The sequence below is a fragment of the Pinus tabuliformis genome, chromosome Q, assembly GCF_031772625.1.
Source record: "Pinus tabuliformis cultivar Carrire ecotype Pingquan chromosome Q, CPIR1, whole genome shotgun sequence".
NCBI classification, from domain to species: domain Eukaryota; kingdom Viridiplantae; phylum Streptophyta; class Pinopsida; order Pinales; family Pinaceae; genus Pinus; species Pinus tabuliformis.
This window is the reverse complement of record NC_142296.1, coordinates 110,480,276-110,499,339: the sequence shown is the minus strand read 5'-3', so window position 1 is coordinate 110,499,339 and position 19,064 is coordinate 110,480,276. Positions and strand designations below refer to the sequence as shown.

At 40.5% G+C, this 19,064-nt stretch overlaps 1 pseudogene across 1 annotated transcript in view; it reads left to right on the top strand.

Annotated features, from left to right (window-relative positions):
• The window catches only part of LOC149218475 (uncharacterized), a 374,924-nt pseudogene that overhangs the window by 206,624 nt on the left and 149,236 nt on the right, over positions 1–19,064 (top strand). The window contains exon 5 of the transcript XR_016249178.1: positions 4,752–4,860. The product of XR_016249178.1 is annotated as an uncharacterized LOC149218475 (transcript). The remainder of the gene's footprint in view (positions 1–4,751; positions 4,861–19,064) is intronic.

The window sequence follows — 19,064 nt, the reverse complement described above, 5'->3', positions numbered from 1 at the left end:
TGCTACTCCATTCTACTCTAGATTGTAGGGAGTTGTCCACTTTCTTCTGATGCCCTCCTTAGCGCAAAAATCAGTGAAGTCCTTATCGACATACTCTCCACCATCATCTGAGTGCAAAACTTGTATTTTCTTCCCAATTAGATTCTCCACTAGAGCCTTGAACTCTTTGAATCGACAGAAAACCTCGTCCTTGGTGTTTAGAAAATAAATCCAAGTTTTCCTTGAGTGGTCATCAATGAAGGTAAGGAAATACTCGACACCACTGAGAGCTTTGACAAACATAGGTCCGTAGATATTTGAGTGTATCAATCGTAGTATACTCTTGGCCCTGTGTTTGCTCCTAGGAAATGCTGCCTTAGCATACTTTCCTAGAGCACATCCTCTGCATACATCATCTCGTTCCGTACTTAGATCCAGAACTCCTGTTACAATGCTCCTAAGAATTCTCAGAGCTCCATGGTGCAAATGACCCATTCTTCTGTGCCATAGTTCATTCAAGTCCTTGTCTCCATGACTGCCTATTAGTGCCATTGGTGATTCTAGTTGTAATCTATACAACCTATTACTTTTGATCCCAATCTGCACTTTCTTTTTCCAGCTCGGGTGTTTGACGTATACCTTCTCCTTGATGAAGTAGACGTCATAGCCCTTGCCTTGAAGTTGCGACACGGAAAGTAAGTTCATCCCCAATCCTGGTACATGCAGCACATTTGTAGCACGAAATTGTTCTCCCGATTCTGTTTGAAAAACTATGGTACCCTTCCCTACTGGAGTACTCTTTGCCTTGTTCCACATGGTGATCTAAAAGTTCATCTTCTCTTCTCGATATTCTGGGAAACATTCCCTGATTCCCGTCATATGCCACGAGGCTCCACTGTCTATATACTACACTTTTGATGATGCAGAACTAGTCATACAAGCCACTTCTTCTTCCAACATGGAAGCCAACATAGAGAAATCGAAGTCTCTTTCCCTTGTGCAATATTTTGAAAATCTGTGCGAGTCCCCTGACGTGGATGCCTCTGCGTCATGGTCTCGACCCATAATTGATTTTACCTTCCTGTCTCTGATTACTCTCTCTGATACCATGTGAAAATTCTATCACTGCAACATCTGATTTACTTTTTCTACTTATTCTTCAATAAGTTATTTACGAAATTCCTTCAATAAACATTAAAATAAATTATGCTGCAGATATCACATCGTAATACAGAAACAAATACATGTACAAGAATCAACACATTGACACAGATATTTGGACAATAGTCCTTGGAAAAATCCAATGTGGGAAAATTGGTGCAGCAAGGGAGGATTTTATTATTCAACAATTCTTCAGTACAATAGGGTGCCAAACTGGCTTACCCATAGAGAGAAAAATTCTCCAGCACTTCTCCTAGTCCCAGCGTCAGCTTGGCTAACCCTTGCGTGGTTCCCAGACACATTGTGTCAACCCTGGGCCTCTTTGCATCATCCACGCAGGCCCTCTAGTGACTGTGCAGTCTCCTGCTGCCTCTGCGTTTGCCAGAAATGCCCTGCGTCTGCCTCTCCTGCCTTAGTGCTGGTCTCTAATGGCTGATCCCTTCTCTCTGTTTTGTACTTGCTGCATCCTGATTGCTCACTAGACCACTAGTTCGAATTTCTCAGCTAACCCCGCTCCAGAAATTGAACTAACTTGTCTCCTTCAATGTGTCCTCAAAGTGACCCTAAAGCCTCCTCTTATACTTTTTTCGTTGACAAATCAACGACCAAGATTAAGTCCCTTATTAACGACTAAGATTAACTCTGGCTTGATCCATGACTTTTGGACCCTTTTAATAGAGTTTTATATTAATTCACATTAATATTTTATTTTCCCTAAGTTTAGACTTAGGGATTTCATTAAAAATATTGATTATTTTAATATCTCCCAAACTCTTTAGAATCTGCCCAAACCATTTTTGGGTATGGAGATCTCATGTGCTTTAGCCTCTCCACCAATTTTCGTGGCTAGAGCACATCCGATGCTACCCCAAATCAACACCAATGTAGTGGTTCTGCTTGTTGCTCACTGTGAAAATGCTTCTCTGGCCCTCTAGAAAATCTTCCCAACCTTTGGAACTGAAAACTTCCTCCTCTTCAGCCAAATCGAATTGCTCACTTGAGCCTTTGTGTTGCCTCTGTGCTGTCTCCTGGAAAATAATTTTGGCCTCCTCTTTTTGACTCTTCAGAATTGGAAAACTTCCTTCGAATAACTGCTGACCTCTTCTACCACCTGCTACTCGCCTCCTGACTCGATTTCCACTGCTGAATCACTCTTGCACTTAGAAATTTGAATGCCTGGGCAACTGAGTATCTTCACTAGCGTGTTCTTTATCTACCCATCTACCTCTTCTTATAATCTCTAGTTGGAACTCCAACAACCACGATTAAAACTTAACCGATGGTTGAGATCATCTTCAAGTCGATTCGTATGAGTTTCTTGAGAATTCTCACTTTTCTCAATTAATTACTTTTAATTAACCACTTTTCCCAAGTTAGACTTAGGAATTTTTTAATTATAGTCAATTAATCTAGTTGAGCCATTCAAACGATTTCTGGGTTTTGGAGAACTATTGTGTTTTGGCCTCTCCACAAAGTCTTGAGACTAGAACACCATCTGATGCTACAAAAACTAACAGTTCAACAAGGATATGCTCAAAGTTCAAACATAGAATGCTACGTGTGTAGGTATTGGACTGAGGGTGCTTTCCCGGATAAATAGAGCTTCAGAGAACCACGAAAACACCAGTTACGTCTGTCATCATGTCTGAAACTCGAACTTGAATCCAAATCGACCAAAGCAGCTAATCTGAATGCAAAAAGAGCCAAAAACCGGCAGGGATGGATTCTTCGTTGTGGGTTGAGCTTGATCTTATAGTCATGACCCTATACTCTCCTTGTCTCCAGCGGCTGACACACTTTGTTATTAAAATTGAGGACAACGTTTTGAAAAAGCTCTCTGACCTGTTTCTCTAGGGGATCTAGGTTGTCCTTCAAGCAGCCTCCACAAGCACATGCAAACCGCCTGACTGACACACTCTCAATAGAACGATGTCTTATAATCTCTTTGATTAAACAATTCATTGGACGCTATACATACAACAAAAATAATACACCCAGTCTGAAATATTACGCTGCAGTTATTTCAACATGCATTCAATGATGTACGCATCTGCTTGGCTGATGTGCATGTAGACTGGCACAGAACTCCAGCATCAAGCCAAACAAGTGTATACTCTCAGCAATGGCACTTTGTCCCGATAGATTAGCAATGTTTTTCCGACATTTTTTAGGTGGATGAACACTAAAAACAACAACTTCAGCAATGGGGTCCAATGTGTCAACAATTTCCTATTCAGTGTCACCCCCGGAGTGTGATCATCTTGTTGCAGAAGATCAAAACCACTCTTGCCTCGTCTAGAATCTTGGCAAACTCAGCAGCTTCTTCATCCGAGTGTGCCACTCACGTTCCTTGACACAGCTTCAAGAGATCCAGACACATAATAAACTCGTGAAGTGGAAGGCTCGATTCTAAGAACAGAGTAAACAGAGCAGCAGACTATGGAGCGCCTGGAGCGCCTCAAAGAGAGTGGTTACATTGCCAACAACAATACTATTTCATATATTTTGCATGTGAAAGAAATACTTTAATAATGAATGCAGAAATCTAGCCAAGGCAGAATAAACTGTCAAGACTAAATAAGTATGACTCTGAATGCCATCTATGCAAACACCCTCTGGTTGTGACATACAAAATGGCTTTTACTGTTTAAAAAATCTCATTTCCTTCCTTTCTACATACGATGACCTTATATGGAAACAAGCAAAACACCTTGTGATTATCGAGAAAAGTGCCTTTTTTAAATTAATATTTGTTTGTTCCTACGCAGAAGTACAAAGAAAAATGAACCATAACAGAGTTTGTCCGCTGCTGGAGATTTAGTTTTTGGAGCTTGAGTCACAACTACAACAAAATGAGCTCCAAAAGAAATTTCATAAATTCAAGGCACTTCGATGCAAGGCCAAAATTAGTTACAAAACCAATTTTGCATTTCTTGTTTTTTTTTTTACCTGCAAAATCCTTGTTTATGCTTGATTTCGGCCTGACTTTAAATTATATGAGTGTTCACTAGATTCCCTCGTCTCAACAACCAGTGCTGCCTCAATCATGGATTGATTCTGCTCTGCATGCCATGGACAGACTGCTAGAAAGGAAGGCCACAAAAATAGTGGCTCAAGCTATTCAACAGGGCAGATATACTACTGCTCTGATACCACTGTTGGAAATGAATTGAACTATTATTAAGAATGTACATATAAATACAACATTGAAACCATTGGATTCAACTTCCAAGGTTTCTTGGACTTGTAGTAACTGTTCACGATAACTCTAATGGATCAAGTGTCCAACAATATTACTAAACTTTATTATTGTTGATTGAGCTCGTCAGAATGCTGTTACTGGCACGTGTGCATCCAATAAATTTTATTGAGATATATCTGGTCACGTTTTCCAATTATTGGTAAAGTGTATCTGGGGACAATTGAGTTCTTTCACTTGTAAAGCACCTGGAAAATATTCAGCACTGATGATCTTAAAAGGTTGACTGTTTATTGAAATCACAAATCTGCCAGTATACTTGGTGCAATATATTGAATATATTGTTCTTACCTATCTGCCAACATACTTGATGAAATGTAAATGTGATGGTTTTATTTTTTCTCTATGACAGGATAAATTGGACACCATGCTTTATGCTGAAGCGATATATTTTGACAGGAATTCAAGATGGACCACATGAACCATTTATTGCAGATTCTGTGGACTTCGTAGTTAATCAGGTAACTGCAGAAATACCTTGTTAGTTATTACTGCTTTTTCTGATTTAGCAGTTTTTTTCATATTTCCAGTAGAACAGCCAATTGAATTGCACGAGAGTTTTCAATGCTGCTTCAGTTTATGTTTTGTATGTTTCTTTGAAATTTTCTCGTGTCTATACCAATAATTTTTCTGTGAAAGTAGACACATGGACTTTACAATCTAGACCAATGCTTCCTGTGTTTGTCACTTTCAAGGCTTCATTTTGAAAAAAAGGATGGAACTATGGATAATATTTTGGGGATTACTATTCCTATGAACTAATAATTAACGTGTCTGTTTAGTGTACCATTTCTGATGTTGACAAGATTCTCAAGGCAATGACTTAAGCTGTGCTACTTCACAACCTTATCTGAAGCCTGTCGTATGGTGCTGGTTGTTTCAGTTTTGTTTTTTCATCACAACTAGACACATATGCAGAACAGATCTAAAGAAAGCAATTGTGAAAGTTAGTCCGGTTTGGGATTTTACTTTTTTTGGGTTTGATATGTATTGAGACTTGAGTGTGAATTGGCCCTATGTTATTTGGAAATAACAATGAGTCATGAGGCGGTTAATTAAGAAACAACTTGTGCAAGATTTAAATAAATAATAATTGCAGCAACATTTATAGGAATACATGAATTTTGATTCAAGCTCTTTTGTGACAAACCAATCTGGTTCAAATCACGAATTTCCATAATATTTGAAACAATAAATAAGTTCATAAGGAAAATAAATAATATATCGAAATGTATGATATTAAACATGAATAGTATAGGATGATCAAATACAATGAGGGCCTTGTTATAACTACCTAGGCAGCGTTGCCTTTTCACTAAGGGACATGGCCTTTTGATAAGACACACCTTTTCATTATAATGTATTTTCACTATTTAATTATTTATTAATATTCATTTATTTATTTTTTATATTAGGGGGGAATCGGTAGATAGATGTTAATTTTAGGTATGCTCTATGCTTGGAGCAATTTATTTCAATTTTCACAATTAGCTCCATATCTTTTCCAGATTAGCAATCACATCAGCATTAAAGTAAACTGCAGATAGAACATAAACATAAATCGCAAAAGACAAGCCAAGACAAGAGGACACAAGATGTGGCGCTAGCCAGGGACAAACCCCAATGTGGGGAAACCCTTGATCAATTCTTCTTATATGTTCTTCAATAGTTCAGCAGAGAGAGAGAGAGTTCCTACGTTTACAACAGAAGTCAACACTTTGACCACTTTGACTTATCTAGATAATAGCATAGATCATCTCTAAGAAGATGATACATGCGATCAGTTGAAGACATGCTGCTTCAACTAATTCTCCAAGGTGACTACTTCACCTATCGTTGTGCTACATTTCGTCATCATGTTGCACCTCACCGCACTGCACCATGCTGCACCCATCATCACTATTCTGCATCTCATCACGCTTCATTAATCATGACTGTACCCATCACTGTACTGCATTATGTGCCATTGCTGCACCATGTTGCCATCCTGACCTATGTGTTGGTTGCACTTTGCTTGCTTGTTGTCCCTAGGATGCTTGTTGTCGTTAGCATGCTTGTTGTTGCATGCTAGTTGTCCCTTGCATGCTAGCTGTAACATTGCATGCTTGGTGTATTTGTTGCTAAGTACCATACAACTGTCCCAATGTTAGTTAGCTGTCCCTTGCATGCTGCTCTCCTTTGGAGACAGATCACTGTTTCGGCAGTTCTCGGCAGTTCTGGCAGTTTCGGCTGTTCCCGGCAGTTCCGATAGTTTCAGCTTTTCTGGCTTTTTTGGCAGTTCCGGCTTTTCGGCATTTTCGACTTTTCCGGCGTTTTCGGCGGTTCCAGCTTTTCCGCCTGTTCTGTCTTTTCCGGCAGTTTTGGCTTTTCTGATAGTTCCGAATTTTCCGGAAGTTTCGGCTTTTCCGGCTTTTCTGGCATTTCTGGCTTTTCTGGCATTTCCGGCTTTTCTTGTAATTCCGGCTTTTTTGGCTTTTCCGGCAGTTTCGACTTTCTGCCCTCTAGATCAGGGCAACGTTATTCCTTAGGATCTCTTCTCCTACTAAAACCCAAAGACAGTAGAGAGAGGAAGAAATCCCAGGTGTGTTGAAATGACTTGAAGGTCACCTCTATTTATACTAAAACATGGAGCATATGTGGGGTTTATTTGGTTGCTAGCCGACCTTGATGAATTGTCCCATAACACAAATAAATTCATATCTGCATGAATACTTATCGGAATCGGGTGATCTTTAGATCAATCCTACACCTCTTGATGAGAGGGATATAAGAAAAATATCAGCTTCCATTAATAAGATGACCCACATGGAGTTTGGCCCTAGTTGCCAATTTTAACACTCCCTCTCAACTAGGGAGAACTCCATCCGTTGATCCATATGTCCGACTGTACTATCTCTGCCATCAGTGCCCTGCACTGCTCTGCTTTGCTCTGATTTGTTGAGCTTTGCTTTGATCTACTGAGCTTTGCTCTGCTCTACTTTGATCTGCTGAGCTCTGCTCTACTCTGCTTTGCTCTGCTCTGCTGAACCATGAAGAAGAAGAATTGATCGAGCATGTCTCATACCATTCTCTATTGACCTGAAGTCAGTTTCATCTGAAGAGAGTGTCACATCACTCTTACTGACCCGAAGTCAGTTTTATTGATCCCAGATCAATATCACAAGAGAGTGTCTCAAACCACTCATACTGATCCCAGATCAATGTCACAAGAGAGTGTCTCAAACCACTCATACTGATCCCAGATCAGTTTCATTGATCCTAGATCAATGGAGGTCATCCTAGCATAGGGAGTACGGTAGATACAGCGATGCGTCCATCGATAGTACTACTATGGTCCCTATCCTCATTTCCCTTCTCATTGATCAAATGAGAGGTACTTCCCATGAGTCCCAGACTGCATGGGTAGGATGCCTCGACATGAGAACTAATCATCTTGTCCACAGGAGAATGAATCATCCTGTCAGTGGATGCCATGGAGAACTAATCATCCTGGCCCACAGGAGAACTAATCATCCTGTTCCACAGTCGCCACGGAGAACAAATCATCCTGGCCCACAAGAGAACTAATCATCCTGTTCCATAGTCGCCACGGAGAATAAATCATCCTGGCCCACAGGAGAACTAATCATTCTGTTCCACAGTTGCCATGGGAGAACTAATCATCCCGACCCATAGGAGAACTAATCATCCTGTTCATAGCGCACCACCAGGGGAGGGTGAGTCGCCCTGTGGTTGTATGTTGCTCCAGTAAGTACCCCAAGCTCCCCAGAGCTCCTAGAGCTCAATGCATGCAACATGCAGGACCCTTATAAGAAGGTCTCTCAATGACTCCAAGTCATTCGGGAAAGTCACAGATTTGACCTTTCCCCGGGGCTTTGACAAAATGTCTGTGACCTGTACATCAGTCTCAATGCCAAGGAGCCTCCTCGCTCATCGATTTACCATATCCCAGATAAGGCAATATCTGACGTCTATCTGCTGGAGCAATCATCGAATACAGGATTCCTCAATAATCGAATCCCCCTCTAGTTGTCACAGAGAATCACAATGGTATTCATCATGTGTACAAACGACTCACTTAAGAGCTTCTGCAACCATGCAACTTCACATGAGATCATACTCGTAGCTATGTATTCGGTCTCGGCGGTGCTTATAGCAACTAACTTCTACTTCCTTATCATCCATGATACCGAAGCAGAATCCAAAGAGAACCAGCACTGAGAAGTGCTCTAGTGATCCTCCACACTGCCTGCCCAATCAGCATTCGAATAATCATGCAATTTCATATTTCCGGCAATGTATCTCAATCCATGAGAGATTGTGCCCCGAAGATATCTCAGAAGATTCTTAGCACCAATCCAGTGAGGCTCAATCAAATATGAGCTCACCATGCTAACTGCAAAACCTATGTCCGGACGAAAGTTCACCAAGAACATCAACGCGAATGAGTTTATGAAACTTAGAGGCATTTCCCAAATTTGGTTCGACATCACTACCATATAACTTTTGAAAGTTAAGATCCTCGAGGTAGTCACAAGCTTGCAGTTTATCATTCCACATCCAGAATCCAACTCCGTCTTACTTCTGCAAATGAGAGGGTCCGCACTTGTCAGAAATAGGTCGTCCTCATAAGGTGCCGGTATGAGAAGTCTATCATCCACAACCTTCGGGTAATGGTTTGGATCAGTTCACTCCTAGTGAATCTCAGCTTTATTAGACAGCTATCAACCCTCTCATACTACACTCGGGGTGTTTTGCTTCAAGCCATAGAGGGCTTTCTTCCACCTGTATACATGAGATTCTCGATCATGAATCTCAAACTCCTCGAGTTGTTCCAAACCTGTGGACCTCCTGCATGAGGGGAATGGTCCCCTTATAAGATTTTCCTTCAGTACATCTCAGACATGTACCTTCATGCTCTACATGAATTCAGACATCCCTATCACCATTTGACTCACATCAGGTAGGGCCCCATAGGTAGACCTCCGGTGTTATAGATGCGATATGTCAATTGTCATGATCCCCAATGGACCATCTTGCAACTTGATACAAATTGCCAACCCTGAACCCATGAGAAAAAGCATCTTTGAAAATTATATTTTTTAATACGTACCTTTCCATCGATGAATGCCACCCTGAAACCTTTGACTTCCATTTCCAAGATGGACACCAGGTTCTTCTTGCGATCAGGTACATAAAAGAGATTCTGTAAATGAATCGAGTTACCCTTATTCAATTGAGAGTTAACATTCCCTACACCCTTTCCGGGATAGGTGGCATCGACTCCAAGTATAATCCCATGATTGTTTCCATCTCTACCAAATTAGAGAGTGCACCCATCTATTCGATGAAGTGCCTTGAAGCACTACAATCTATAAACCAGATTCCCAAAGAATCTGAAGGAGAGGGCCAATACAAGATAACACTTTATCTTATCAGAAACAACATTTGATTCTTCATACTTGGGGTTCCTTGCTTTCTATGAAGAGTCAGCCATTTCCTTGATGACCTGCATTACTTGTCATTTCTTTGATCATTGAAGATGTCCCTGGAATGATTGTTATCATCATCAAGTGATGTGTCCCTGCCATTCAGACACTCCTTTGCATAATGGCCGAACTAATTATTTGCCTTTCCTTCCACCCTGAGATCCGGTCTTCCAATGAAGTGATTTGTAGGTAGGTCATATTCCGCTGCGCCACTTTGATAATATTCTTTGCTTCAACTTCACCCTTGGTGAATTTGAAGAGGGATGAGGAATCCACTGATCCTTTTGTCCTTTCCCAACTGTCTTCAGTGATTGCTCTTTCACTCTTGCTTGGGCATTGTCTTCACCTCAACTCTGATACCATGTTAATTTTAGGTATGTTCTATGCTTAGAGCAATTTATTTCAATTTTCACAGTTAGCTCCATATCTTTTCCAGATTAGCAATCACATCAGCATTAAAGTAAACTGCAGATAGAACATAAACATAAATCGCAGAAGACAAGCCAAGACAAGAGGACACAAGATGTGGCACTAGCAAGGGACAAACCCCAATGTGGGGAAACCCTTGATCAATTCTTCTTATATGTTCTTCAATAGTTCAGCAGAGAGAGAGAGAGATAGTACGTTTACAACAAAAGTCAACACTTTGACTTATCTAGATAAGAGCATAGATCATCTCTAAGAAGATGATACATGAGATCAGTTGAAGACATGCTGCTTTAACTAATTCTCCAAGGTGACTCCTTCACCTATCGTTGTGCTGGATTTCGTCATCATGCTGCACCTCACTGCGCTGCACCATGCTGCAACCATCATCATTATTCTGCTTCTCATCACGCTTCATTAATCATGACTGTATCCATCATGGTATTGCATTATGTGCCATTGCTGCACCATGTTGCCATCCTGACCTATGTGTTGGCTGCACCTTGCTTGCTTGTTGTCCCTTGCTTGCTTGTTGTCCCTAGCATGCTTGTTTTCCTTAGCATGCTTGTTGTTGCATGCTAGTTGTCCCTTGCATGCTAGCTGTAACATTGCATGCTTGGTGTATTTGTTGCTAGGTACCATACAACTGTCCCAATGTTAGTTAGTTGTCCCTTGCATCCTACTCTCCTTCGGAGACAGATGGCTGTTTCGGTAGTTCCCAACAGTTCAGGCAATTCCGGCAGTTCCTGGTAGTTTCGGAAGTTGCGGCTTTTCTGGCAGTTCTGGCTTTTTCCAGCTTCTCCGGTGTTTCCGACAGTTCCATCTTTTCCAGCAGTTCCGGCAGTTCCGGCTTTTTTGGCAGTTCCGGCTTTTCCGGTAGTTCCGGCTTTTTGCCCTCTAGATCAGGGCAACGTTATTCCTTAGGATCTCTCCTCCTACTAAAACCCAAAGACAAGTAGAGAGAGGAAGAGATCCCAAGTGTGTTGAAATGACTTGAAGGCCACCTCTATTTATACTAAAACGTTGAGCACATGTGGGGTTTATTTGGTTGCTGGCCGACCTTGATGAATTGTCCCATAACACAAATAAATAAATATCTCCATGAATACTTATCGGAATCGGGTGATCTTTAGATCAGTCCTACACCTCTCGATGAGAGGGATCTAAGAAAAATATCAGCTTCCTTTAATAAGATGACCCACATGGAGTTTGGCCCTAGTTGCCAATTTTAACAATAGAACATACAATCATTGTTGCCACCAAGGATAACATAGCATTGCTGCCAAGAAACACTAGCTTGATATGATAGCTCGCAAACCATACCAAGCAAGGCTAGCTAAGATTTGAACCAAGGTGGGTGGCATTATCATTGTGGGCCCTGTTGCCCCAAAATCTAGCAGGCCTTGTGAGATGCCTCTCAAGGCGAACGCTAGAACCTAATGCAACAATAAGGTGGCTGTATGATTATGTAACTAGTTTCGGTCTTCATAATTGTCAATGTACTCAAATAATTATGTATATTTTATGTTACAAGAAAAAGAAGAAAGAAAAATATTATTTTTGAGCATGGGTTTCATGCTCCAGTTTGATGGTCATCTAGGTAAAGCATGTTCTTCATGCTTCTAGGGTTTGTCATGTCAAAAGAATATTTTTCTTGAGTCAAGAGAGTCATTATATTTTGTATAAGACCCTATTGGGCAAGTTGTAACATGTAAAAGTTAATGATTTTGAGTCTAGAAAGTCCCATGGTCCTCCAAGTACAAGTTGGCCTAGAGAGGGCTATTTGACCTCTTGGAAAGGCTATATATAGAAGGAACTTCGACCTCATTTGACACTCACTCACACATAAGTTTGATTTGCAATAAGGAGGATGAAATAAGAGTGAAGAAGACAAGGATAGAAGGAGAAAAGAAAAGCGAAGAAGGAAGACTTATTTTTTGGGCTAATTCTCTCTCACACGTGCGAGTTACGGTTTTTGTCTTGCTGCAGGAAGGCTGGAAATTGTAGGATGAAATTTTGAAGCTACTGCAAGTCCGAATTTCTGAACTAGAGGGCTGAAATCTATGATTGAAGTAGGATTGAAGAGGGTTGACTCTTGTTGACTAGAAGCTGATTTTGTCATCTTGAAAGGGCTTTGTTGGAGGGCTGACTTGGTACTTGGAGGAGGACTTGTGTTAAAATTGGCAACTAGGGCCAAATTCCACCTTAGGACAGCTCATATGATGGAGATGATTATTGCATTGGATTCCTCTTTTCGAGAGGTACAATTTTGATATAAATGTCATCTCTTTCTAACAAGCAGAAATTGAATTTTGAATTTATTCTTTCTCATGGAAAAATTGTCAAGGTCGGCCTAATTCAAATGTAGGCTCATGAAGCCCAATGGATGTGTCTCCTGACCCTCAACGAAGTGTATAAATAGGAGTGACCTCTCTCTCATTTGGACATCATCTCAACTCATCACATCATCTTCTCTCTCCTCTCTTGGTTGGTTTGTACAACTTGGAGGCTTTTCTACTTCACACGTGTGGAAGAGGACGAATTTCTGGACTGGTTTTGGAGTCGGAAAATTTCAGAGACTTGGGCACTTTGACCAAGCGTTGACTTCAGTTTTTGGGCCAGAACTTCAATCTTTTTAGGCTGCATTCTTTGGCATGCAAATCGAGGAGATTGGGGACAGTTTGACCATGTTAGCTGCAGCGTTGACTTTCTGCTTTGACCATAGAAATTACAACAACAAGGATTGTTTGGGTTGACTAAGCTGTTTTGGGTTGACTTTGACCCTCTCTAGAGGCCACATTTTTTTGTTGTTGACCGAGCTAATTAGAGGTTGATTTGGGGCAACTTTGACCACCGTTGACTTTCTGGTTAGGGCTACATTGACTGCTGATTGGATTGATCTGTTTTGAGCTTGTATTTATGATATTTGTACACTCTCTCTCAGCTTAACTATTGAAGAATAATAAAATGATTTGGTCAAAGGGTTTCACCACATTGGGGTTTGTCCTTGACATCTGCTACATCTTGTGTCCTCTTGTCTTGGCTTGTCTTCTGCATATGATTTTATGTTCTATTTGCATTTATTGTCAATTTGTATTATTTAATGTGATTGCTAGTGGATATAATTGGAAATTGTCATTGGGCTGCTAAAGGAACATTGAAGTAATTTGTCTTAAGCATAGAACATACCACTGTTATCTAAAATTAACATGGTATCAGAGCTTAGGTGAAGACAAAGCCCAAGCAAGAGTGTAACAAAGTAATCACTAATGAAAGCTGTTGGACAAGGACTTGGAACTAGTCCCAATGACGACTACATCCTTCTTCAAATTCGAGGACTAGCTTAAGGACAAATCCGACTATCATGAATGGAAGATGACTCTAGATTTGACAATGGAAGAAAATGATGCCATGGACTATGTCAAAGGAAGAATAGAAGAGCCTCCTTCAAATGCATCTGCTGCTGCACAAACAAAGTACAAGAACGGTGAGGTTAAAGCTAAGAAAATTATTGTTGATTCTAGTCATAAGCCTTTGGTTGCCTATATTTCTAATTTAGAAACATCTGAGGAGATGCATGACAATATGGTTGGGATGTTCAAAGTAAATAATGCAAATCAAATTCTCTTTCTCAAGAACAAGTTGAAAGATATCAAGATGGATAGAGGATAATCCACCTAATCCTACTTCACAAGGATTACTGAGATACAAAAATGATCCTATCTATTGGTGAAGTCACAGGTGACTAGGAGTTATCTCTCATTGCACTTGGGGGCCTTACAAGAGATTGGGATGTGTTCAACACTACCATTCTCAACAATGACAGGATTCCAGGATTTGTTGAACTATTGGCTAGATGCCTGGAGGACAACTTGTTAATCTCCGCGGATGCTGTTGCCTAGTCCTACTTGTCTTGCTTGTACTTCTTTATGAGAGGACATTGTGTGTTGTAATGACCGAGCTCACCACATCTGAAGCATTTGAACTTTGACAGGTCCTTCTCCTTCTCCTTCTTCTTCCTCTGCTCCCCCTGCTCTTGACTGGGACACTTAGATGCTAGGGTCACATTCTCCTCCTCACTCTTCGATCCCTTGTTGCCGCTGCCGCTGATGGTACTCTTCAATAGAGCCCTCCTCAACTTCTCCTGTTGTAGATTGGACCACATCCTGTCCCACTTCGGCAAGGTATCTTTGCCCAAGATACTCTGGACAAATACTTGCCAATCCTCAGAGGCACTATTCAGTACCAATCATACAAGCTCTATGGGTTGGGGTGCCTCCCCATGTGGAGAAATCTAGGGCATGGATAGTTAAAAGATTTCTTTGCTTGATAATTGCTTGTGATATACTTTTACTGCTTATTATATAGTATTTTCTTCGTTATGTTATTATTGTGTTCTTTTCATCAAGACAATTACCAATATGCACAATGAAAGACAAGTGACATAGTATGTAGGCTTCTCAGCTAGGGCCAAAACCTCTCACCTCTTTGGAGGAAAACTTGATCAAAATTCTTCTTCTATATCTTCAATTGACGACTACCAAGACCATGACACAAACTCTTGACTATAGTATCTTCACAAGAACCTTGCCACTATCCTTGATGCTTTGCCTCTTCCCTTCGACTTCCTTCTTGATCTAGAGTTGCTCTCCTCAGCTCTTTCTAGAGAAACTCAGTCTCTACCCTTCACACTGCTTCTTCTCGACTTCCCTAGAGAATCTCGGTTTCTAGGTCTTCACTGGTCTCTTCTAGAGAAACTCGGTCTCTAGATCTTGGTCACCCACAAGAATCCTTCTCTTGCTACTCCAAAAGAAAACCATCCTTTGCTTGCCTAGAAGAAACTTTTCTTCACTGCCCCAAAAGAATCTCTTTTGTTGCCTCAGAAGAAACCCTTCCTTCGCATTGCCTAGAAGAATCTCTTTCTTCGCTGATCCAAAAGAATCTCTATTCGATATGCCCAGAAGAAACCTTCTTTCCCTTCCTTTGCACTTCTTTTGGCAGCTCTTTCTTCGCACTCCTTCTTTACCCTTTCTACGCACTTGTTCTTTACCATTTCTTCGCACTTCTTCTTGACGAAAGCTTGTCGAGTTTCTTTCTTCTAATGGAAGCCAAGTTAGGCTAAATATACACTTCCACACATGTTCTTTCGGCCGACATGATCACTTGAAGTTAGGCCGACTTCTTCTAGCAACTTCTTCCATCATTGTAGGCCAACTTGAAGAGGATAAGTGACAAGGTCTTGGAGGATACTTTACATAGAAAAATTTGACCTTTTACAAAGGGTAACATGACTTCATTACATGACAATGACTCTTAACATTTTATGACTAGATGACAAATAAATCCTAAAGACTCTCAATGGGAGTCTTGACTCAAAACCAAAATCCCTTGCTCATGAAACCCATGAAGCAAGTTAATATAATAAATTTATTTCTCTTCTTTACATCACATTACATAAAATCATAATTAGATGTCATTATGAAGACCAAACCTAGTTACACTTTTCAACACCCCAACGGCTAACAACTGATCTTAGACTTCCTGTATCCGAGTGAGACAGGCATCTATGCTCTCGCCCTTCTACATCTTGGTACTCCTCAGATTCTCCTAGAGAAACATCTTCTGTTGCTCAGAAGAACTCTGAAACAACTCAGACAAAGCATCCCACATCTCCTTGGCCATTCCCTTGTTTGCCACATGTGAGATCAGATGATCTTAGACTCCATCCAAAATCATTCTCTTTGCCTTCGCCATTTCCTTCCTGTACTCCTTTAGCTGATCGGGGTCCTGGGGAACTGCTACCACATTTTCTGCATAGGTCTTCAGGCCATGTTCATCCAAAAGGAAGGACATCCTAGCCTTCCAGATGACATAGTTGGAGGCTCCCTCCAACCTATCTTGATCTCTGAGCCTTGCTGTGGCCATCTCTGAATTTGTTGAAAACTCCTCCTTTCCCTTTGCTTTGCTGTTGGATATGCTATACACACTCCCTTCCTTTGAAGTCCCCTGAGAGAAATTTTCCCTCTGTTGTGTGTGCTTTTCTCTTCCGCCTGATGATGATTTGCTGTTGCAAAATCCTCTATGCCAACTAGAAATCTGCTCAATGAAAAATCTGAGCTATTGTTACTCCCTCTGACTGCCGGAATCACTATTATGGGCAAATCGATTTTTCTGCTAACTCACAACTGAAAATCGAACCCTTGCCTCAACAATTCGTACTGCCTGTCTGGGTACTATGCAAACTCTGAGAATTTCAGCTTGCTGCTCCTTCTAAACAACGAAATTCCCTTCTCCACTACCAAGCTTCCCGACTAAACGCTTACGCTCTGATACCATGTGAAAATTTCATCTGTCATAGAAATTGGAAATTATTTTCGTAATTGTTAATTTATTTAACAATTTATCTGCTACGACCAATATCAAATAATTCACATTGTGATTTTCACCAATAAATGACGGAATAAAATATCGCTGGAAACTGAGAAAATACTAACAAACACACACAAACATATGACACAGTCATTTTTTGGACAAATGTCCCTAAAAAAACCCAACTTGGCAAAACTGGCGCAACAACTGAGTGTTTTATTATTATGTAGCAGTGAGAGAGAATCTGAGTACAACTGGATGTCGAATTTGGAAATCCTACAGAGAAAAATACTGGCAAAAATCTAGTAAGGAATTTTCCTCACCCCATAGGCAATCCTGGCTCAATCAAGCCAATCGAACTGGCTTCCCAACTGCCTCTGTGTGGGCCCCATGTCAGCCTCTGTGCAGGCCTGAGATACGTTAGCTAGGAACTACCTCTAATATGCTTTTGACTGACTGCGGCTGATATGGAGTCCTTTGGCTTGGCTCTTTGGAAATTCTTCCAACCACTAGCCCCTGAAACGACCCTTCCTCTAGCTAAATTGAAATACCCTCTAGAGGCTTCTGCGTCAGTCTCACTGTGGCTATCTTTGTCTCTTTATAATTGTTATTTTTGGTATGTTCTATGCTTAGAGCAATTTACTTCAATTTTTCATATTATCCCAATGACAATATTCAAATTAGCAATATCAGCATGATAGTAAAATGCAGATATAACATAAACATAAATAGTAGAAGAAAACCCAAGACAAGAGGACACAAGATGTGGCACCAGCTAGGGATAAACCCCAATGTGGGGAAACTGTTGATCAACTCTTCTTGTGTTGAATTGAGGCTTTTGTGATCCATATCAAGTTTATGAGAAAGAATTTTTCGGCGTAAATCACATGATAATACATTTGTCGACACGTTTCGAACCAATGAGTGTGGTTCATCGTCAGGACAAGTTGAAGAATCAGATCATGGCTACATGTTAAATAGGGATAGCAGATCTTCCAACGGTGATGGAATCTCAACATCTTTTGAGAAACGTCAGATCTGACTTCAACTTTGAAACCTGCAAGCATGCCCGTTTGAATTGATGAACCTTAGTTGCAGTAACTTTTTTTGTACAGGGATTCAATTGTTGAATTGAGGCTTCTGTGATCCATATCAAGTTTATGAGAGAATTTTTCGGCGTAAATCACATGATAATACATTTGTCGACGCGTTTCGAAGCAACTAGTGTGGTTCATCGTCAGGACACGCTGAAGAATCAGATCATGGCTACATGTTAAATAGGGATAGCAGATCTTCCAACGGTGATGGAGGAGTCTCTGCATCTTTAGAGAAACGCCAGATCTGACTTCAACTTCGAAACCTACAAGTGTGCCCGTTCGAATTGATGAACCTTAGTTGCAATAGCTTTTCTGTGCAGGGATTCAATTGTTGAATTGAGGCTTCTGTGATCCATATCAAGTTTATGAGAAAGATTTTTTCGGCGTAAATCACATGATAATACATTTGTCGACGCGTTTCAAAGCAACGAGTGTGGTTCATCGTCAGGACAAGTTAAAGAATCAGGTCATGGCTACATGTTAAATAGGAATAGCAGATCTTCCAACGGCGATGGAGTAACATGTTAAATAGCGATGGAAGATCTGTTATCCCTATTTAACATGTAGCCATGATCTGATTCTTCAACTTGTCCTGACGATGAACCACACTCGTTGGTTTGAAACGTGTCGACAAATGTATTATCATGTGATTTACACCGAAAAATTCTTTCTCATAAACTTGATATGGATCATAGAAGCCTCAATTCAACAATTGAATCCCTGCACGGAAAAGCTATTGCAACTAAGGTTCATCAATTCAAACGGGCACGCTTGTAGGTTTCGAAGTTGAAGTCAGATCTGACGTTTCTCAAAAGATGCAGAGACTCCTCCATCACTGTTGGAAGATCTGCTATCCCTATCTAACATGTAGCCATGATCTGATTCTTCAACTTGTCTTGATGATGAACCACACTCGTTGGTTCGAAACGCGTCGACAAATGTATTATCATGTGATTTATGCCGAAAAATTCTTTCTCATAAACAATTCTTCTTATATTCTTAAATAGTTTAGCAGAGAGAGAGATAGTACACATATACAAATCTGAGATTTTATGACAGCAGTAGAAAGTACATCATTATTGTTAAAATTGGCAACTAGGGCAAAACTTCATGTGGGTCATCTTATTCATGGCTGATAATATTTTTATTAGATTCCTCTCGTCGAGAGGTGTAGGATTGATATAAAGATCATCCAATTCCGATAAGTATTCATGGAGATATGAATTTATTTTGATTATGGAATTATTATCAAGCCGACCTACAACTCATGTAGGCTTAGAAGCC